This window comes from Pyxicephalus adspersus, chromosome 1 (assembly GCF_032062135.1).
Source record: "Pyxicephalus adspersus chromosome 1, UCB_Pads_2.0, whole genome shotgun sequence".
In the NCBI taxonomy this organism is placed as follows: Eukaryota; Metazoa; Chordata; class Amphibia; order Anura; family Pyxicephalidae; genus Pyxicephalus; species Pyxicephalus adspersus.
This window is the reverse complement of record NC_092858.1, coordinates 175,069,149-175,093,022: the sequence shown is the minus strand read 5'-3', so window position 1 is coordinate 175,093,022 and position 23,874 is coordinate 175,069,149.

Sequence of the window (23,874 nt, the reverse complement as noted above, 5' to 3'; positions counted from 1 at the left end):
AGTACTCACCGAGTTCTTTCCCTGTGAAGGCAGCGGGAGTGCACACTCCGGAGCCGCACAAGCCGATGCTTTCCTTGTAGTTCCGGCTCCTGTCACAGACAGAGTGATACTACATGCACTTCGCCTGTCAGAAGCCAGACCTCGGGATCGCGTCTTCTGATAAGGTAAGTTTTTTTTTTATTTTAACCATCACCAAACTTATATAAAAAAAAAGAAAAATGTGAGCAATCATTGCCCTGGAGTGCTGATTTTACAGGTTTGTAAGGACAAGCAGGCTGATTTAATACCGGTAACAGTGCAAGAAGTAAAATGCTGAATTCAGTAACCAATAGCAACGAATCACTGTATTGAAAATGTGCCAGTACAATATCGATTCTGAAATGCTTACTAGGCATACTGCAGTTTGCTCTTTGCACTATTTATAGAGTGGTTTAATTCAGGATTTGGAGAGTTATGACGACATTCCAGAAGAAGATGACATTCTTGTATTTGAATAAACGCACATTCTTATACATGAATACATGTAGACTGTTGCACCTGAATAGGTTTGCTACGTTTGTTTGTTCGTGGTTTCGTACATGAATAAATGTACATTGTTCTACATGAATATGGTAAGTGTTTTTTTTCATTAAAAAAAAATATATACCGGTATATAAGACCTACCCTGAAAATAAGACCTAGTGTGTTTTTGGGAGGCCAAAAAAATATAAGACAGTGTCTTATTTTCGGGGAAACACGGTATAAGTCACGTTTTGTAGATTGTTATACAATTGGTGTTGTGTATCTGATTTCTTGCATTTGTGGTGCATTTTATATAGGCAAGACAAAACGAAAATGTAAACGCAAAATTAATGAACAAACCCCTGTTAAAACTTGAGACAAAAAGAATTGAATGACATAATGCCTTGATACCCCCAAGTCTAAATGAGGTGCACAGCTATAAATCATTTTTGTAAAACAAGAAATGTAATCAGATATGATTGAATTATACTGACTAAGATATACTGTCATGTATAGATTTATGCATCACCTGGGAAGTATTACATGTGAGGTTATACAAGGGCATACTTTCACCTGGAGGACATACTTGTTACAGTATTATCTAAATGCTTTCAACAATATAATTCTTTAGATATACAATATTATTGTTTCAGTCATCATGCGCTATAACTAGAGGTTACGTTACTAGTTACACTACTATTTATGTAACTATTTATGTGTGTTTTATGTGAGTATTTATATATGTTTTGTATCAATATATAGATATAATGGGTCTGATCTAATTCAAATTTTATTCCAGTTTGGTTTTATAGAAATTTAATATTTGAAAAAGGATTGTTATAATACATGTATCAAGGAACATTTAGTGAATTCACTTGTGTTATGTCAAATTGAATTTAAATGCATATAAATACATACACATTTTCATTATTACTATTTTAACTGAACTGGTTTGTAGGGTTTTGCTTGGATGGATGGTATGCATTGATGTCATATTAATATTGTTAGTTTCATTAGTTAGTTTTGTAATGACAGTTTCTGTAGTTTAGCAATTCTTCAGCAATGCTTTGTCATGTTATCCACAAATATTCAGTACAAATGTCTGCATGCAATCCAATACAAAATGAGAGTTTGAATTTACCAATTACATACTTTGTATTTATTTTGAATTGTTTTGTATTGGATTGGATACAGGAGTTTGTATTCAATCCAATACAAAATGTGTTGAATGAGTTTCAATTTGAATTTTCCGCACACACGACGTCGTCATCGTACACGCCGACATACACGCACGGACGGAGAAGAAGCCAGCCGGCTTCTTCTTCTCCGCCGGCCGGCTTCTTCTTCCCAGAGAGGACACCCGATGCTGGACGACGACGCTGGAAAACAGTTACTTTTAATGAGAATTTGCCAGTGTAAAGCTGCCGGGGATGCGCGGCTCCGACCACAAACTCATTCAGTTGCTGAATTGTCCGACGGCTTCTGATTTCGGATCGCAAATACGAATGCGCGAGCGACCTTCCGATTTTGCTTGATGAATCAGGGCCATTATGTGTTGTGTTCACTTTTTGGCATCATTAAAGGGGAACTGATCTGTTGTAGAATGCAATGCAATCGAATGTATCCAGCAGAGGATCTCAGAACTGTTATTCCTGACATGATACAATAATATCACAGAACTCATCACAGAACATTACAGGTGTTGTTTCTTTTCAGGTTTATTGTGGAGATGACAAGTATGCCTATATTATGGTGTTTGAAGATATGCCACATATGAAAAATGAACCAACAAAACAGAAATTAGTGCTAGATCCCTGCAGGGATTCTCTCACCTTACAATGGTGTCGAGGAACTCTACACAAAGTAAATCTATTTATCTAATATTTCCAATAAACAGAATCCATCTAAACAGGAGGTTACCTTTAAGTAAATAGGAGGATACTTAAGGCTCCATATTACACTAAGGGGAATAAGTTATAAATTATTCTCCTATAAATTCAGTCTGAATTCATCTATAACATTCCTTTACACAAAGTATTACCTATGGTGACAGCTGTGCACTTTGACAATTGCCCACTAGGTGGCAGAACGAGTTATTATTTTAATAGGCACTGTATGAGAAGTGCAGAGAGATTGGAACTGAGAATTTCAGACAAATGAACAGGAAATAATTTCTAAATAGAACCCTAAAATGTTCCATATCTGTATTCCAAAGGGGGTCACACCAGGAACAGCAGGGGGGCATCAAAGTATGAACCTATTAAAGGCAATGTGCTGTGTGTGTATGGCTTGTAACGGAATGGTGAAACCTGGTGGCTAATTTTTGGACCAGAGGAACCCCCTCATGTCCCTCTCTGGCTGTACTCGGATACCGTGTAAAATCCAGTATGTTTCCCCATAAAATGGCTGTGCCAGCAACAGAAAAAAGACTTCCTTATTTTAACTTGTACAGTGTTGTGCAGAGATGGGAGAGTCTTGACATGTCTTTTTAAATGTATTTATAGGCTGTAGAAGCTCTCCACCGACCTGAATAACAACCCAAATTTTTCCCCTATTGACTTTAATAGAGTTCGAATTCCGCATTCGACCACCCGAATAAATATGCATTATTCGGCCGAATAGCGGTCGAATCGAATAGCGACCTATTCAGCCAACACTAGTCCTCAGCCAGGTGCAGAGAAATCATTATTTGGCTTTCCAGGAAAATCAGAATAAACAGACCAATTCATATTTCTCACCTAAATTACCTGCACATTTCTGCAGTTCGGATCTGGTTTGTAAATTCACAATCCATTCCTTATAATACATATTGTCATCAGAGTTCTATAAATCCAGAATATTCATCTCGCCCTCTATACACCTGCTGATGGTTATTCTGGATGAATGCCGGACCTTTAGTTTGCTCTGTCCACTGTGTATCATGATCCATTGTCACTTCATTTTCCTTTATTTTATTTTTTTTAATTTAACCTCATCAGCTGATCTGTTGCAGATTCTCTGTGCACACTGTGGGCTGCTCCCTATTCCCCTGCACTGACTTTCTGATATTGGCAATGGTGGGTTATTGATATTACCGGATATGTGAAGGACTGGCTGTGCATTAAGGGGTCTGCGGGGCCGTGTTTTAGGCAGTTATGACTCTTTACAAAGCCTAGCTGGCTTTCAGAAGAGTCATTATTATTTGTAATGATTTACATAGCACCATCATATTCCATGGTGCTGTACAGAGTATATAGACAGTAGGGGGATCATTAATGTATACACAGCTCATGCACAGTACAATAAGAACATCCAGCAACACCAATACTACAATAAATGCAGTAAAACATTGTATATTGGCACACTATGGAGAGGACCCTGACCATGTGAGCTTACAATCTACATGGTATGACACAAGACAAGAGGATGAAAATCAGCAACATGGCAGTGAATCCTTTGACAACTGGTGCAGGAGGCAGATGTAGAGATGTGAATGAAGGGGACTATGAATTCTAAGTGCACCTTAAGGGAAGCAACTGAGGATTTCAAGGCTCAGAACATGGTGGACATAATGCGGAATAGAGTTCCATAAAGGTGAAGAAATTGTGAAGTCTAGGAAGTGATGGGAGGATTTTGTGAACAAAGCCGTAGTTACTGTTGATATCTGATAATTGGTGAGAACATGTATGGAGGGGACAGGTGATAGGAAGCTTTATAAGTGAGGGGCAGAAGTGTGAGATGGGTTCTTTAGGTGAATGGCATCAAGTGGAAGGACTGGCAAGGAATAAACCAATCTGAGCAGCATGAGAACAGGTGAATGTCAGAGGGACAGAAATAATTGGAGATTGGAGAGGAGCCATTCTGCCTGGGAGGAATCCAGGACATACAGGACACAGACAGCACTAATCCAGAACTAGAGTTCACAACAATCAGCCATATAATAACTAATGGCAGGAACCAGGAGGGGACCCTCATCCATCATATATCTACATATTCAAAATAGAAACCCCAAATTACTCAATGACTCTTAATATGTCTGTAGAAAAAATCCTACAAAGTAACAAGGACAACCACTGATATCAAAGTATTTCTAGCAAAAAGGGGAAAGAATCATGTGGGCCGAGCAATATGCAAAAGTGTGCTGGGAACCTCTTGTACATTGCCTCTTGTAAGCCGTGTATGTGGAGCCTAACTTTTCAAAATCTTCCAAGTTGTTGACACATGCTGAATTTTACAAAACTTAATAGGAGATGGGGGTTGTATTTGCACCATAGTGGGTAATATAGTAGGTAAAAGATTAACACTTTTTCTACATTTCAGTCTTCTTCCCATTCCCCAACAGGTAGCCCCATGTACAGGTGCAATCCATTGGAGCCAATAGAGTTTTGGTTATACATATGCAACGAGTGGTCTCCAGGGCTGTATTTTTGGCAATTTAATCCACCACTTCAGCAATGGGACATTTTTATTTATCAGGTGTAGTGCGATCATAATTACTCTGCCTATGTATACCTAAGTTTGTTTATTGATTTATAATGCAGAATGCTTTGACATGTTTAAAGATGACTGCTGTGTCCTTAGCATTCAGCGGTTAGGTTTTATACATGTGGCCCGGCTTGGGCAAAGTTTGCTGAAGGGATAATACAGGTAAAATTATTACCAGATATAGACATCAACATCAGCAAATCAGATTATCACTGAACCGTTGGCAATTTAATCCTGTGCAGATTCACCCAAGAAGTATAGACTTTAGAGATGGAGTCCCCCATGTCCCCTAGTCACTAGATTATCATATATGAAAGATACAAGAATATAGAAAAGGGAGAAGAGAGAGCGCAGGCTTTTTGAAAGCAAGGTACAATAATGTAGTTTTAATGTTTTGTGTTCTGAACACTATTACATAACAAAACTAATTGAGTATTAGCGGTATTTTGAGATTATAAGTGATTACATACAATATATAGTGTACAGTCCAATCTCAAACCCCTAACGCGTTTCGCCGTTAGGCTTCCTCAGGGGACTTGCTAGAGATAATTATCTGGTAGAATGAAATGTATTCGTTAGAAGTAAAGAAAACATGAGATAATATATACATAGAGTTACAATCCAGTATTCGATTATCAGGCAAAACAAAAATCATATATATATATTATATAAAGTTACAATTACTTACTAGTATCAAACCACTATGTAAGGGTGAAAATAAAAGCATCTGTCAAGTGTCACCATAACTATACCCCAAAGTCTGGGGAGTGGAAAAAAGAAAAAAAAAAAAGGAAAATAGGCGGGGGGAGGGGGGTTCTGTAAAAACAAAATTATGAAATGTTTTGTAAAAATGGAGGGGGGGGGTCAGGGGGAGTTTAGATGAATGATAGTATAGAGGTTACAGATAACTTAAATGAATTTATGGATCAATGAATTCAGAGGACTCAGAAGTGGTATAAGCCATGAATATAATTTTATTTTTTTTAAATGATGTATTACTCATGTACTATTGATTTAAGGTAATGGTTCTTATGAACTGCTTAGTTAAGATAATGGTTCTTATGAACTGCTTAGTTAAGATAATGGTTCTTAGGAATGGTTAAGATAATGGTTCTTATGAACTGCTTGTATTGAGTAATACTGATAGATAATCAGTATCATAAACTGATTTGTCTAATGTGGAAGATCAGAAGTAATCTCTAATATGACGTTTCAGTGTAAAACGTTTGTGTGGGGGGCCATAGCATGGCGGACTTACTATTAAAGGAAACGTTGGTGATACGAGTAAGTAAGGTATGGGACACCGCCAGCCAAACGAAGGGGTCTGCACCGGTCGGCGTCCCCTCCTTAACTGACTGCCGCACATTGTGTGCCGAGAGATCTCACGATATTACGTCATACCAACGTGTCGTGTTGTCACCATGGTTCTAATATATACGTTTTCCTTACAGAGGGGAAGGAAAGATGGTGAAGGAAAATAAAACAATACAGAAGAGAATTCTGTTATACAAAAACTATCATGAAGGGGAAAAATGGGGAAACAATTACCTATTAAAGTAGTCAAAGTTATAATCAGTAAATAAATGTAAATAGTCATTTAAATAGTCATAGGATTTAATAAAAAGAAGGGAGATGGAAAGGGAATAGACAAGGGTTTAACAAGGTAAAATTATTATTAATAGTTAAAGAGTGTTAGATTTCAATCTGGATTAAAAATATAGGTACATGAAAAAATGGGGGGGGTGTAAGGTTCAAAGGAAATCCAGTAGGTAAACTTGTAGTATGGAGTTCATTCCTGCCAACCTTACCTGCTCAGGCAATAATAAGGGGTATCTCGCAGGTACTGGGTCAAAAATAAAAGTTTTGGGCCCAAACAGGGGAGGGGGGCCTGAGGGCAGGAAGCCAGCCCTGTAGTATAGGGCTCACTTACCTGTGTTATCACCTAGGGACCCATCTGAGAGATGTCAGCATGGCTGCCCCCATAGCCCGTAGGTTGGAAGGGCAAAAAGTTAGAGAAAAAATAAATAAAAAATAAAGAGGGCTTACTTATCTAATAAACACTTGGATGTTTCATTGTCAACAATACTTACAACAAATAGATTCACAATCACAAGGCTTGCTTCACAAAGATAGTAAAGTTCGCTATAATAAAGCATCAATATTTACATTATTTCCAAAAATGTTCAAACAATGTTGGTTTATTTCCCAATGTAAAGATAAATAGTTTATTATACTCAAGAGAAAAGTATAGGTCCTATGAGAGAATAATGGCAAGATGATGGTTCGATATTTTATCAGAGGTTTAAAGGAGAAGACATCATTTAACCCCGGTGGTTGGGTAGCACTAAGATGGAAGAGTCACTTGGCTTCCAGTTGTAACAATTGCTTATCACAGATGGGACGCTGACCGGTGCAGACCCCTTCGGTTTGGCTGGCGGCGTCCCATACCTCACTCCACTTGTACCACCAACATTTCCTCAAATAGTAACTGCGCCGTGCTATGGCCCCTCACACAAACGTTTTACACCATTTGCATTCAGGAAACACCTCCTTGCTGAGACTTGTCTTATCCTTTTTTAGATTACTTCTGATCTTCCACATCTGACCGTCATATACATGCCATCTAAAGTGAACCTCTGTCTGGTTTTTATTTATCATTTCACTCTTTCCTATTTCCTAATGCCTTTAAACCTCAGGAATTAGACCTAATAGGTAAATTACTCTGAATCTCTCCCACAGTTTATGATACTGATTATCTTTCAGTATTACTCAATACATGCAGTTCCTAAGAACCATTATCCTATTCAATACCGTTGAAGCCTTTTTATTGATGTAAGTAATGAAGTCTTTACAATGTTACACTTTAATCAACAAACACAAAACAAAATTACCTTAAATCAATAGTAGATGGGTAATACATGAATCATATAAAAAAAAAAAATTCCAGCATGGTTTTTAGTCCTTTGAATTCATCGATCCATAAATTCATGTAAGGTATCTGTAACCTTTATATTATCATTCAACTAAACTCCCCCATGGCCCCCTCCCTTGCTTCCCCCCTCCTTTTTTACAAAAAATGTCATAATTTTTCTTTTTAACTTTTTCCTTTTTTTCTCCTTTTTTCCTCTCCCCAGACTTTGGGGTATAGTTATGGTGACACTTGACAGATGTTTTTACTCTCACCCTTACATGTGGTTTGATACTAGTAAGTAATTGTAACTTATTATATATATGATATTTGTTTTGCTTGATAATCAAATATTGGATTGTAACACTATGTATATATTTTCTCAAGTTTTTTTTACTTCCAACGAATACATTTTATTCTACCAGATGGTTATCTCAGGCAACTCCCCTGAGGAAGCCTACCGGCGAAACGCGTTGGAAGCTTGAGATTTGACTGTACTCTATATTGTATGTAATCACTTCTAATCCCAAAATACCACTAAACTCAATTAGTTTTGTTATGTAATAGTGTTCAGTTGCACTCTGTTAGAAACTAATTTTCCAACACAAAACATTAAAACTACATTATTGTACCTTGCCTTCAAAAAGCCTGCGCTCTCTCTTCTCTCACAGTTTAGTCTCCTGGGATCCCTCAATTCTTTACTTGAAGGTCACCATCTAATTATTTATTATACCTTAATATACCTAATAATAAAGTTATTAATGTCATCTCTTCCTTTCTAGCTAAGAAAATCCCTTACCATATGGAATACAACCTTGTTATTTTACTCCTCAATAGTCAACTTTATCTACAAACTCAAGGAATTGCCATGGGCACCAAGTGTGCCCCTACATATGCAAACTTGTATTTGGGATATTGGGCAAAACAACTTGTTCCCAATGAGGACCCATATATTCTAATGGCGAAGGTACAACGATTATCTCCTCAGTATTTGAACAGGAAATAAACATTTACTTCAAAATTTTTTTGAGAAATTGCACACCAATGTGTTTAACCTGAAGTGCACTATGAACGATAGTTCTCAAGAGATTACCTTTTTAGATTTTACCATTTAAGTTAATACAAACTGTCCCCTTAAAACGGCATTATTCCGTAAAGATACAGCGTATGAGAGTACAGTTATTCATAATAACACTTTACATCCTAGACCTCCTATTGCAAATTTTCTATCTGGTCAATATTTGAAGATCAGGAGAAATTGTACTACTGATGACGGAATTCGGCATCACGCGAAACTCCTACGTGATAGGTTACTATATTGAGGGTACAGTAAAAAGTTACTAAAAAATTAAATTCCTATAACAAAGTAAAAATTATGGATAGACACAACCTATTACACAACCAAATAGATACTTGGAGGGCTAATACTGGTAAAATTATTACCAGGTATACACATCAACATCAGTAAATCAGACTATTACTTCAAAAACACTGACCCCACCATCTCTAAATTTATTAAACCACCACCTGAGTTAGTATATTGTAGATAATGATCACTATGAGATAATCTGGTCAGGAGTCACTATGATACTAACAGATCTACAAGGGATACTCCTTGCATAGGCATGTAATGTAATAATTGTACACAATGCAAATAAATATCTGAATTACCGATCAAAATTCAAAGCCAAACATTATGTAGACTGCTCCCAAAATGGAGTAGTATATATTATTTTCGTCAGATATGAAGACATAATCCCATAGCCCCCAATATTGGTATCCAGCTGTCAGTCTCTTGTCATACAGAGCTCTTTCATTTTCAGGGAAGCAAAGAAATTGATTTCACTCTGGTGTAAAAAGTCAGCTGCCACTAGATGAAGCCAATAGGCACCGTATAATTGTAAGTTATTGTAATTGCAGCTCCCTGAATGTTTAATGTGTTTCTGCCTAATAATGGCGATAGTACAGTGACGCCCAAAACAAGGTTTTTGGTGAAGTTCTGCTCTTGATTTGAACAAACAAAACACGGTTTTAACATTTTAAAAATAATTTTATATGTCAGTCAGAAAGCATTGGGTAATTGGCGGGTTTGTTGCCGCAGCTTATTAAACTAATCCATTCCACAGAAATATTCACATAATCATGAGATAGTATACAGAGAAGTACTTTAACTTTGCGCGCCAACTGGACCACACCCGCCGTTTGCCATGATATGTAAAGAGCACCTCCGCCTCTGTCTTTTTCCCTTTTTGCCACTTTCAAATGTCGGGAGGTATGAGTTCAGGGTGTGGATGGCAGCTGGAGGAGAAGCTCCCAACGTTGTATGGATAAATGGATGGACGGATCATCCATGGTGGGCACACTGCGGGATCCTGAAAAGGTAAGTATCATGGCAAAGGAGGGGAAGGGGACATTTTCTGGATGTATTTACTTTATGAACATGATTTAATGCTTGAGCTTTACAAATGACTTTTTTCAGTGTTGAGTATAGGCGCTGGCTGTAGCTGTACATATAAAATATGCAATATGTAATACTTGGCATTAACCATTGAAAAAGAAACAGACTACATTTTTTAGGTATTTTATTTTTTGACCCAAACAATGTAAGACAATACAACCAAATCAACATAAGAGAGTCATTTCAAAAGATAAATATTCTTTAAAAGTATTTTTAGTTCTAAACATAATAAAATACCCACAAACACAGCACATCACCTATAATAGGGTCATGCCTTGGGCACCCTCCCTGTTCCTGGTATGATCAGCCTGGCATACACATATGTAATGATGACGTTTTAGTAACTTATCATTTAGAGATGAGAGAGATATCAGATATATAGATGTGCTTTGTGTAGCTCACAGAGTTCCCCAGAAACCATTGTAAGGGGAGAGAAGAACTGCAGAGAGCGGAGATGATGATGATAGGACAGAGTTGGTTACATTGCAGGAATATCATTCATTATTTTCTCCTCTCCATACTAGAAAAGTGGAAGCGGATCACCAATTTTCATATTCAGCTGGAAATTCTCCAAAGTTGGTTCCTTGTGTGTACAAGGCAACGGATCAAACACTTCCAAATAGAGATAAACATCACCTCCGATATCAACCTTAAAAAGAAACATGACCGGTAATGTGAGTTCTGTGATATTATTGGGATCATGTCATGTCTGAGATACTCTGCTGCATACATTAGATTGCATGCCCCTGTGGGGTAAGGACTAATGGAAGGACATTAGAGTGTCAGCTCCTCTGTACAGAGACTGATGGTACTGGCCCAATGTTCTCTGTATAGCACTATGGTATATGTCAGAGCTATATAAATGTATAATAATTGTGTGTGACTGTGGGGGGACATTAGAGTGTCAGCTCCTCTGTACTGGTCCAATGTACAGCACTTCAGTATATGTCAGAGCTATATAAATGTATAACAATCCAGAAAATAAGTAATTTCTACTTCCGTACCTTCTTTCTGTTCTTCAACTGATCAGCTTCCCTTAATTCATGCCAAAACTCAATACACCCCCACCATGTAGCTGTCACACATTATGGGATTCTCTCCGGGGTACAAACACTGCTGTCCCCCATATTGTGACAACAATGTTATATAAAACCAACAACCTTACCTTGTACAAGTAATTTATGCCAGCAACAACCTGAGTTCTGACAAGGATTCCCTTAAACATTGAAGGGTTTATTCCAGATATCTGCACAAACTGTGGTTTCACCTAAAGAGAAGAAACACAAATCATCAGTGGTTTGGTCTGACCCAGATATTCTCTGGCCTCTGATTGGACAGTGAAAGGAGAAGCAGCGGACTGATGAGCTCATGTCTTTATGTAATATTAGCCCTTAATAGATCTTATTTACTAATAGCTGCCCTTTCCTTATATCTCAGTCACATCTAAGGAAGCATGAAAGTCCCAATGGGAATGATTTATTAAAGCTCTACGAGACTGAAGAAGATAAGATTATAATGGGAGAACCTGGGTGATCTGGCCAATCTTGAATAGAATTGGTCCAGGATTTAAAAAATTGCCAAATATTAGCAAAGTTTTGTTATGAAATCAATTTCAGATTTGTTGAATCACCCAGGTTCTTTAGCTTTCCAAGGCTATAGAGGATACGCTATATTTAGTGAAGCTGGGTTATCCAGCAAACCTGGAATGGATCTAATACAGGATTCAAAACATTTGCTAGAAAATTGAAAGTGATTTTAAGAAATCCATTGCAGATTTTATTGATTGACCAGCTTCACCGATGAAATTGTATCCTCCCCAGCCTAGGAGAGCTTTAATAAATCAGCTTCAATGTGTCTTCACCAGACCCAACTCGTGAATACATCAAGATCAGAAAAAGCAGAAGACTGATAAGTTCATCCCTCTTATAATATATCAATGACAATATCATGTTCAAGGAGCTTTTAAATCAACATGGGGACCATAGACATCAATGTAAATTCATTTCTGGATTTGTGTGGCCAGCTGTATGATAACAATGTATCGCCTTTGTGATTGGTATTTTATCTTCAATTTGAGATTGTGAAGGTAAAACGATTGTACGTAGCAGAATTAAGATCTCCTTCTATAACAGATAAAGGCAGAATGGGGCCCTAAACCAGGTAGCAGCTTTGGCCCCCCATATCGTCTGTAATGGCTTCAACAGACATCGATTGCATACAAGTCCGTCCCTCATTGAGGTGGGGTAAGAAAATCCAAAAGTATGATCAGGGAAAGACTGACCCAATGTAGGACTGGAAAAGATCTTTGGTCGGTCATATGTCCCCAAAACTGGAGGCCCCAGACCCTGCTGCTTTATACAAAAGTGTGCACATTGGTAGGTCCCTGCTACCTGACACAATGATAAAATGCTATTTCTACTATACCAGGAAAGCTATGCATTCTGGGGGGTCTAATTCTCACTCCCTCTGATGGGCCCCAGGCCCCCAACCTTGGCTATGACCAACTATTCTATCCTCATTGTTTACTGCAGCAATATGAATGTTATAGCTGGGTTCCCCTGGCTCCTGCATAGCTTGCCTTGTGCATGATCCATATGAACCATCTACATTCTATTTGTAATACAGTATCACACATACGTAGTACAGCAAACATACTAAGGGATTGAGACGATACATGCAAATTATTAAATACATGGATTATGTCCACTTCATGGGGGTCCAGGGGGCTCAAGAAACTTTGATGACTTCTTACCTTGTCAAGGATTTCTTGCTCTTCTTTAGTAGGCTCCCCGGGATCACTCCATCCACCATGAATACTCATGTTGGCACAGTGCTCGACAGACTGAACACACCAGACTTGTCCCCATTTAACCTCTAGTGCCGGGGATCACACACTGAGCTGATCAATGAATGCAGTCGTGGCACAGCCCGTGGGACTTTTTTGAGGAAAATTTTTTTAAGGAAAATTTGATCTCAATCAGCGAATTTACACCGGCCATTCTTGCTTATAATTTCGGTAAACTAAAACGGATGAATTCGCCATGAGATCAAGTTTAAAAATTTTGCTTGCTCATCCCTATTTATAAACTGCTGGATTATTTGTCTTCAACTAATCTATATCATTTAACTCTTCCCATGCTGGACTGTTTTCCATGTTGGATTGTGAGTACCCTGTTTCCCCTATGATAAGGCACTGTCTTATATTTTTTGAAATGCCAAAATATGCCCTAGGTCTTATTTTCAGGGGGATGTCTTATTTTTCCATGAAGAAGACTACAGTACACATTTATTGTTGAAAATCACTCATGTGCCATTGATTGTCCCTTTCTGATCACTCATGTGCCATTGATTGTCCCCTTCTGATCACTGGCTCGCCGGGTAACAGACTCCGTTAGGGCAGGGATCAGCAGCTTGCTTGTCCTTTGAAGTTACTTTCAGTGTCACTCTGCACTGCAGCCAGCATCGTGGAGTCACACAGAGGCACACAGTATCAGGTATCGGAGGATGTCTTATTTGCGGGGGGGTGCTTTATTTTAATTGTTTGAGCAGAAATCGGGGGGTGGCTTTTTTGATGGGGATGCCTTATCATTGGGGAAACACGGTATAGCTGTAAGCAAAACAAGTAGAAATCAAAGCTGGTACTTTGAAGGCCAATTGATACAAACTATACTATTATAAATTACATTATTTCATTATACATTATACATATTAATTACAATATTTCATGACAATAACAATTTTTAAAAAACTTTACTTTAAAATTAACCAATCTCCTGCAGGGGCACTTGTAAGGATGTTCCTGCTGTCGACACGTTTCATGGAAACTAAGTCCGCTTCCTCAAGACAGAATTGGAGATCTACAATTTTAACAAATAATTGAATGATAAACATCTCGATACATATGCATGGTATCATTTTACAAATATTTTTATGAAATTCAACTCACACAGATTTCAGAATGACCTTAATGAGCTGCAAATCTTTCACATAGCATGGAATATAAACAGACAAAAAGGGCCACAGAGGCAGAAACAAACAGACTCTAGAAGATCCTTTAATATACTCATGATCAATTAAATAAGATTGAAAATAAAAATGGAACTAATTAATTAAAAATTACCTATGATAAATTAAGTTGATTTCTATTAGTGATTGGTTTAATTAATCAATAAATAAAGTAATAAATAAATGAATATTGATCTCATATTAATTTAGGGTGCAATTAGAATTCCTAGTTGCAGTGTACAATAAATCCCAATTAAGCAGTTGTTACTGTGAAACGCGTGGAACTCTGACCCACCACAACCGTTTGCTGTCATTATTATGAAAGATCTCTTTTCTTCAGTTTATATTGAAGAGTATTTGTGGGAATCATTTCATCATCATGTATGACTTGCAGGTCTCACCCCCAGCCTGTGAATGGATCACGATAATAAAGCAGCACACTGATGAGGTTATCTCTCTTAGCACACTCACAGATATTTTGGTGACAATATCATGTTCAAGGAGCTTTTCAATTAACATGGGGACCAAAGACATCGCTGTAAAATTGTTGGTTTGCAAATACTGGCTAGTTTTATATAAATCCGAGGAGCTGCCAATGTTGCTTTGTAGATGAAAAGACTCACTCACTAAAGTCCAGGGACGAGTGGGATGATTTTATATATACATAGTTGTTCCAAAAGAAGGCAAAAAAAACTCTGGTACAATTTTCTTCAACAGAGGAAAAATTCATTTCTGATTCCAAGAGGCAATCGGATGTTCCCTGGATCAACAGTCTCTGTTATCTTTACTTTAAATCCCTAATCCCCAGTTATATTCTGTGCTTCTAGAAATCCTCCAGATTTATTCTAAAGCAATCTATAGAACTTGCTGAAACTACTTCCTGAGGGAGCCGATTCCACATTTTCACAGACCTTACAGTGAAGAATCCCTTCCTTATCCGGAGCTTAAGTCCAGGTCCAGGTTCCAAGCACAACATCAAAGCTCATTGATTGCCAAGCTCACAGGCAGGGTCAGACACTCTTAGAAATGAACAGATGTTGTGTTGTTACTTAACTTAATTTTGCTCTTTAAATATTGGAGTGTATGCATTATTCAGGTGTTTACACAAAACAAATAGTACTAGTATATCAAACTTCCAGGGACAAATACATTTTGTGCCAAACATATGTTCTTGCTTTTCCAGTCCTTCAGGATGTTTCTGCAGTTTGAATGGCGTTTTACACTTTGGCCCATAAAATATTGACTTACTCACCTCAGCTTGGTAGTGGAAGCACATAAATGTTGATTCCTGCTTTTAACCAGAAACAATATCCTCCATGAATGTTTCTTGTAGCCAAGCCCAGAAATCATAGGAAGAAATAGGCAATCTTTTCAATTTGAAGCATGTTAAACAAAATGCCCCAAAAAATCCTATTTGCCTATTTCTTACTATAATTTCTCTTTTATTTGTATATGTACGCGCATAAAAGCATACAAACACACATGTATGTACATACATTAATGCACATGAAGCAAAACAAACAATATACATATAAAAAGAAAAACTTATCGGAATGATGATCCTTCTCTGGAAAATTGTCCGGTGCATTTTTCGACTGATCAGTTCACACACACATGCGCATTACACTCCTAAAGTTTGGCACACAACTATGCACATCAAACAACTGAGTTTTAATAAGCCAATTGTGCTGTTTTTATGCCTAAAAACAAGAATAACTGACTTTTGAAAATGTAGGTCATGGGAGATTATAAAGGAGATCACATAACAAACAACTACAAAATTTTTCAAAACACTTTATTCAAAATAAACGCATTTGCTAAAAGGTCACATTAAAATATAGAGACCACACAGACACCCCTAAATTTACATGACAACAAAAAAAACAACACATGTAAACCCTGACTTCCGTATAAATCCAAATTAGTTAAAAAATGTCCCAACAAATATTGCATTCCAGAAATACTTACCAAAGCAATACGCTATTTTGACCTATAAAGGGTGGAAAACTGGAATAGAAAATATTTATGCAGGGCAAACATTTAAGATGGTAATAAAGACATATTATTGTAATGAAACAATATGGCCACAAACACAATAACATTGCATTAACATTGACTTCTTAATTGCTAAATGGACATTGAAACATTTAAAGTTTATAAAACAAAACCAGGTATTGCGGTAAGCAAAGTATGAAATGTAGCAACATAGGTTAGTAGAACATAGCAAACCCCCCTCACATGCGCAGTCTATGCAATTTGCCTCTTTGTTATTTGACAGTTTGAAATTCTTTAATCATTTATTGATATGATCCTTTACATTTGTACACTAGTGAGCAGCTATCTAATAAATAATAAATGAAAACAAAGTAGGCGTTAACCACCTGGGCGTTACACTGAGGTCTAGATTTCTGTACCAAAAGTGATCCACTGTTTTTCATGAAATTTTTTTTTTTAAATTGTAGACCTGTAACATTTTCATACAGTGAGAAAAGTTCGGGTTTATCGATAATTGTAACTATTTTAAACCCGTAACTATTTTAAACCTCTACCAAGGTCGGGTAATTTATTAAATTAGTGTGTTTAGTGTAACATTTTTATTATATTTTATATTATTTTTTGTAACGCTTGAGCATCATCAGGATTTTCCTTTCCTCAGCCAATCAGAGAGCACTAGAGGTTTGGAATGGGGAGAATTGTCCTCATTTAACCTCTAGTGCCGGGGATCGCACACTGAGCTAAACAATGAATGCAGTCGTGGCACAGGCCGCAGCACAGCCCGCAGGACTTTTTTTGGGGAATTTTTTTTTAAGGAAAATTCAATCTCGATAAGCGAATTTACACCGGCCATTCTCGCTTATGATTTCAGTAAACTAAAACGGATGAATTCGCCATGAGATCGAGTTTAAAAATTTTGCTTGCCCATTCCTATTTATAAACTGCTGGATTATTTGTGTTCAACTAATCTATATCGTCATGAGCTGTTAACCTGATGTTTAACTCTTCCCATGCTGGACTGTTTTCCATATTGGATTGTGAGTATAGCTGTATGCAAAACAAGAAAAAACCAAAGCTGAGACTTTGAAGGCCAATTGATACAAACTCTACTATTATAAATTACATTAAAACCTTTTAGTTATTACAATATTTCATGACAATAACAATTTTTAATAAAAAACATAAAAAACAATTAACAAATATGTATCTCCTGCAGGGGCACTTGTAAGGATGTTCCTGCTGTCGACACGTTTCCTGGAAACTAAGTCAGCTTCCTCAAATTCCTCAGAATTGGAGATCTACAATTTTAACAAATAATTGAATGATAAACATAAATATCTGGTGATTCCAGGAGGGGGAGGAGGAGAGGGAAGGAGGGGTGATGGAAATGGGGATGTTCCTTGTTACCCCCGAGGGATTTAAAAGCTGTACAGTTGGCCCTCCCTCTTTTGTAATTTAAATTACAAGAATACATGGAGTACAAGGAGGAAGCAAAAGAGGTTTTGAGGCTCAAGAGTCTTGTGTCAAACTATAGATGTATTGCTACATATTTACTTCATATATAACAAAGTCATACAAATACATAGTTCATGTTCAAGTACAAGAAAGTACTTTGCTAGCTTTAGATATTTTGCAGCTTGGCATTGCATGCTGTTATTAAGTCTATTATCTACCAGAACCCTCAGATCCGTCTCTATTTCTGACTCCCCCAAATATATTCCCCCTAGACAGTATGAAGCATGCATGTTGTTAGCTCCCAATAACTTTACATTTATCTATAAATAAATGCCATGTGCCATGTGTCATGTGTTAATGGTTACAAAGTGGCAATATTTTGTGACTTATATATATGCTTTAACACCCGGGTAAATTACCCCCGATGCAATAGACCACTTTTTGAGTTATATCCTGAATGTTTGTTCTTTTCAAGCTGCAAAGGTGAACTTACAGGTGATTGCTGTGCAGAATATGTGAATATGTCATTATTTAGACACACCTATTGATATGGAATTTCAACCCTCAGCTAAAAAACTTTATATACTGTATATTGTACTTGTTATAATTAAAACAATTTCCCCTGAATCATGAAGGAGTGTATCCAGCTTGTAAAGTACACGTTACAATCTGCCACCTACCAATTTATCCCAAAGCTCGTACACATTTGGTAATTAGGAGGGTGCTATATATAAAACCCCCATTTTGTGAGAAATCTTGATGTGGCGATCATTTGATTTGTGTCATTGCCAAACTCTACTAAGTTTTCCTATGAGAATAGCACATCACCTGCAAGGTGTATTGATTATTAGACACCCCCATCCTCACAGCAGAATGGTACAGCCCTCAGGTATATAAATCCATGTTTTGTCTGGTGTGTTCAGTCTGTCGAGCACTGTGCCAACATGAATACTTTTGGTGCTTGGAGTGATCCCGGGAAGCCTACTAAAGAAGAGCTAGATATCCTTGCCAAGGTAAGAAGTCATCAAAGTTTCCTGAGACCCCTGGACCCCCATAAAGTGGACATAATCCATGTATTTAATAATTTGCATGTATCTTCTCAATCCCTTAGTATGTTTGCTGTACTACGTATGTGTGATACTGTATTACAAATAGAATGTAGATGGTTGATATGGATCATGCACAAGGCAAGCTATGCAGAAGCCAGGGGAACCCAGCTATAACATTCATATTACTGCAGTAAACAATCAGGATAGAAAAGTTGGTCATAGCCAAGGTTGGGGGCCTGGGGCCCATCAGAGGGAGTGAGAACTAGACCCCCCAGAATGCATAGCTTTCCTGGTATAGTAGAAATAGCATTTTATCATTGTGTAAGGTAGCAGGGACCTACCAATGTGCACACTTTTGTATAAAGCAGCAAGGTCTGGGGCCTCCAGTTTTGGGGACATATGACCGACCAAAGATCTTTTCCAATCCTACTTTGGGTCAATCTTTCCCTGATCATACTTGTGGATCTTCTTGCTCCTCTCCAATGAAGGACGGACCTGTACGCCGTTGATGTCTGCTGAAGCCAGTACAGACGATGTATATGGGGCGGCTTGCCCATTGCAATCCTTATCAATGGCAGTAAATAAATGGGGTCCCAAAGCTGCTACCTTGTTTAGGGCCCCATTCTACCTTTATCCAATAGAAAGAGATCCTAATTCTGCTACAATCAATCTGCCTTCACAATCTCAAATTGAAGATAAAATACCAATCACAAAGGCAATACATTGTTATCATACAGCTGGCCACACAAATCCAGAAATGAATTTACATTGATGTCTATGGTCCCCATGTTGATTTAAAAGCTCCTTGAACATGATATTGTCATTGATATAATATAAGAGGGATAACCTTATCAGTCTTCTGCTTTTTGATCCTGATCTATTCACGAGTTGGGTCTGGTGAAGACACATTGAACCTGATTTATTAAAGCTCTCCTAGGCTGGGGAGGATACTTTCATCTACACTTTCATCGGTGAAGCTGGTAGATCCAGAAAACCTGGAATGAATTTCTTAAAATCATTTGTTATTTGCTAGCAAACGTTTTGAATCCTGGATTAGATTAATTCCATGTTTGCTGGATCACACAGCTTCACTGATGAAAGGGTATCCTCCGCAGCCTAGGAGAGCTAAACCTTCGCCATTAGAATATATGGGTCCTCATTGGGAACAAGTTGTTTTGCCCAATATCCCAAATACAAGTTTGCATATGTAGGGGCACACTTGGTGCCCATGGCAATTCTTTGAGTTTGTAGATAAAGTTGACTATTGAGGAGTAAAATAACAAGGTTGTATTCCATATGGTAAGGGATTTTCCTAGCTCTAAAGGGAGAAATGACATTGACATCTTTAATATTAAGTATATTAAGGTATATTAAATAATTAAATTGTGTCTTTCAAATATGATGGTAATCTATGATGGCTAGATCTAGTGACTAGGGGACATAGGGGACTCCATCTAAGAAGTCTATACTTCTTGGGTGAATCTACACAGGGTTAAACTGCCAACGGTTCAGTGATAATCTGATTTGTTGATGTTGATGTCTATATCTGGTAATTATTTTAACTTAATTGTCCCTCAAGCAAACTTTGCCCCAGCTGGGCCACATGTGTATAACCTAACCGCTGAATGCTAAGGGCACAGCAGTCATCTTTAAACATGTAAAAGCACTCTGCATTATGAATCAATAAACAAACTTAGGTATAAATAGGTAGAGTAATTATGATTGGGGATGAGCGAAGACCGTTTGCTGCAGAAAAATTTCTGACCTATTCTAAAAAACTACAGATATTTCAGTCTTTGATACCTCTTGCTTTTTACCAAAAAAGACCGTTTGGTACAGGTGCATTTTTGCCCGACTAAGTAAATGATGAGCGGTAGACGCAGGGGAAGGCATGGCGCTGGGCGACCGGCCACATCTAGCAGAGGGCATACTCCCTGGAAGTCCGCCACTGTAGGACAGCAGCAGCAGCAAACTGTTGGAAGCAGCAGCACAAGTGGTCAAACAGGTCTGAGATGTGTGCGGAGCACCAGTAAGCTGGTAGATGTATTGAGAGGGCGGGATACAATCATACAGCCACGTCATGTGGAGAGTATTGTGGATTGGGTCTCAGGGGCCTCAAGTACAAATACAGCCGTTACAGGCACAAAGACAGAAGTTAGCAGGAGCACGAGGAGAAAGACAGGAGTTAGCACAGCTAATGCGCCTGTACCTCCCGATGACTCTCCCTTGTTTTTTGACAAACAGCCTGAGGATCTGTTAGTGCAAATTTCAGAGCAGGAGGCAGACTTTGAGAGCCTTGGAGAATGTGGTAAGCACTTGCTGGGCAAGGGTTCTGGATCACTGGCTGCATTTTGCAGAGGTTGTCTTAGATTAAAATGAGGATGATGATGACCGTGATGTCACCTGGGAACCACTGGTGCGTGTAAGACGTAGAGGAAAGGCAGCAGAAACAGACTGGGGATGGAAGGGGCTGCAAATCTGCGTCACGTGAGTCCCGAAGAACACACAGACAAGTGGGCACAAGCAGGGGAAGAGTCAGAGATGATGTGACCATGGGGGAGATGGAGCTGGGGCAGATGCAGGGCACCCATCAGACACAGCATTGTGGTCTCGGCACCATGGACAGCTGGACAACCAGGCACGGAGTAGGACGCTACCTGTCCTTTACCACTCACTAGGTGGCCTTGCATAGCTCAGTGGGCGGTAGAGGCATTGAAGCACCTGGTACCCCCCCGAGGGTTGTGGTGGGAAAGCATGGGCCATCCCAGTCCTCTCACTCCTCCTCCTTCTTCATTCCTTCTACGGCCAAACCCCTTCTACCGCCAAACCCCCTTTTTGACACTCCTCCTGAAGGGCCAGCAGCGGAGGGCATTCTAGTTAAGCAGGCATGTCACTACGACTCCCTCAAGCACACGTGTTGCCAGGCAGTGCTGAAACTGGTGTGCTTGGGGGAGAAAAGTCACACCAACAGAGAACTCTTGTCCGCTTTGCACAGAGAAGTTTAGGCTTGGCTGACGCCCTCCTGGCTCACGACAGGCAACGTAGTGTGCAAAAACAGGGCTGCATAACACATGTGCCCTTCTTTACACATGTACTGAACCCGGTGGTGCAGAAATTCCTCTGCATGTACCCAGGATTGTAGGACTTACTGAGACAGGCTCCTTCCATCTGCAGCCATGTACGCCGATCCCCTACTGCCACAGCGGCGCTTAGCAAGATCCAGCTCCAACAGAGGATGCCTCGGCATAGACTCATTTTTGACAAAGTAACTAGATAGAACTCCACCCTGCACATGCTCCAACATCTGTGTGAGCAAAAGCCAGCCATCCGCCATTACTTGGTCAGTGTGGTGCATGAAGGGAGTGGGGCCCTTGGTACAGCCACACAACAGACCTATTTTACCAGTGACCAGTGGCTGATGGAGATGCTGTGCAAAGTACTAGGCCACAAACAAATCTTTCTGCTTGATAATACCCTGCGTGGCCAGCATCAGGAGTTTCAAGAGGACGAGGAAGATGATGATGATGAGGGAGACCATGTTGGGGCTGCTAGACAGGACCCACCCAAGCCGCATTTGTGCTGACACGCCCCAGGCATTGTGTGGGCGATGGAACAACGGTTCGAGGTGGGTGATGAGGAGGAGGAAGATGTTTTAGCGCCTACTGAGGGACAGGAGGAGGATGAGCACAGGGAACCCCTCTTTCATATGTGGAGGGACCCCCGCATTTGCACCATCAAAAACTGGGATGATTACTGGCTGGCCACCTTTCTGGATCACCGCTACAAAGACAAAATGTCACAGTTTCTACCCAACCTAGCGCAATAGAAAGAAAAGGTGACCCGGGAGCTCAGGCGGACACTGTGTCCACCGTATCCCCCTGTAGCGGCGGCAGCAGCAGCAGTAGTAGCAGCAGGCAGCACATACTTAAATGTTTAGTCCAGGGCGGGGGGGATTTTCTGGATGCCTGGGAAACCTGATGCGGTCATGGATGAAGCGCATGGTGCAAGATTACCTTGGCTCTTTTCTGGCTGGTGGTGGTGTTGATGACAACAGTTAGGAGGAGGACGCCTGTCAGTAGTGACGCCAATAATTTTTGGGTCAAAAGGCTTGAAATCTGCCCGCAGTTGGCACAGTATGCCATCAAGCTTCTTTCGTGCCCGGCATCCAGCGTTCTGTCCGAAAGAACCTTCAGTGCCAATGGCGCAGTGGTCACGGACAACCGATCACGTCAATCGCTTCACCTTTTTGAAAATGAATGAAAGGTGGGTTACTAACAACTATCATATCCCCAATGCAGATGTCACTGATTAACTGATACAAGGACTCATTGGCCAACCAAGATGTCTCCGTGAACCCACACTGCTCCTGTGCTGAGTCTGGCTGTCTATCACCAACATCCTGTCAGCTGAGCCTGCTTCAGTTGAATTTTTCTGCTAGTTATCGCAACGTCCAGGGGTGGCATTCATCGCCAGTGTCATGCCTGCCATTGTGCCAGCTATCAATATACTTTAGATTTCTGCTGCTTCCAGGAAGCCAAGAAAACTGCAGATGAAAACCACCAGTACTGCCACACTGATAGGTACCATTGCCTTTGACTAATTTTTAAGCTAAGTATTGTAAGGGTTGGCATTCATGTCATCCACTTCATGATGAAAACTAGCAATATTGTCTACCTTCCTACTGCTTCCTGCACCACAGACCACAGCAACAGTGCTGGCGCACAAAACATCTTGGTCTGGCCCTTCAAAAATGTCAGATATTTGTATGACACACTTCTGGGTGGCATTGACAATGCTCTACACCCAGCTCTATATGTCAGTTACCAATGCAGTCCACCCTCCTTCTCAGGGTCCACCACCATCACCTCCTACTGCTGTTGCTGCCGCCTGTCAGTACTCTATTCACCTAAATTGTATTACACATTTCTGGGTGGCATTGACAAGGCACTACACCCAGCTCTCCATGACACTTACCAATGAGGTCTCCCTGGCTATAGCTGACCAGGGGCCACACACTGCTACTGCTCTCGCTGACCCAC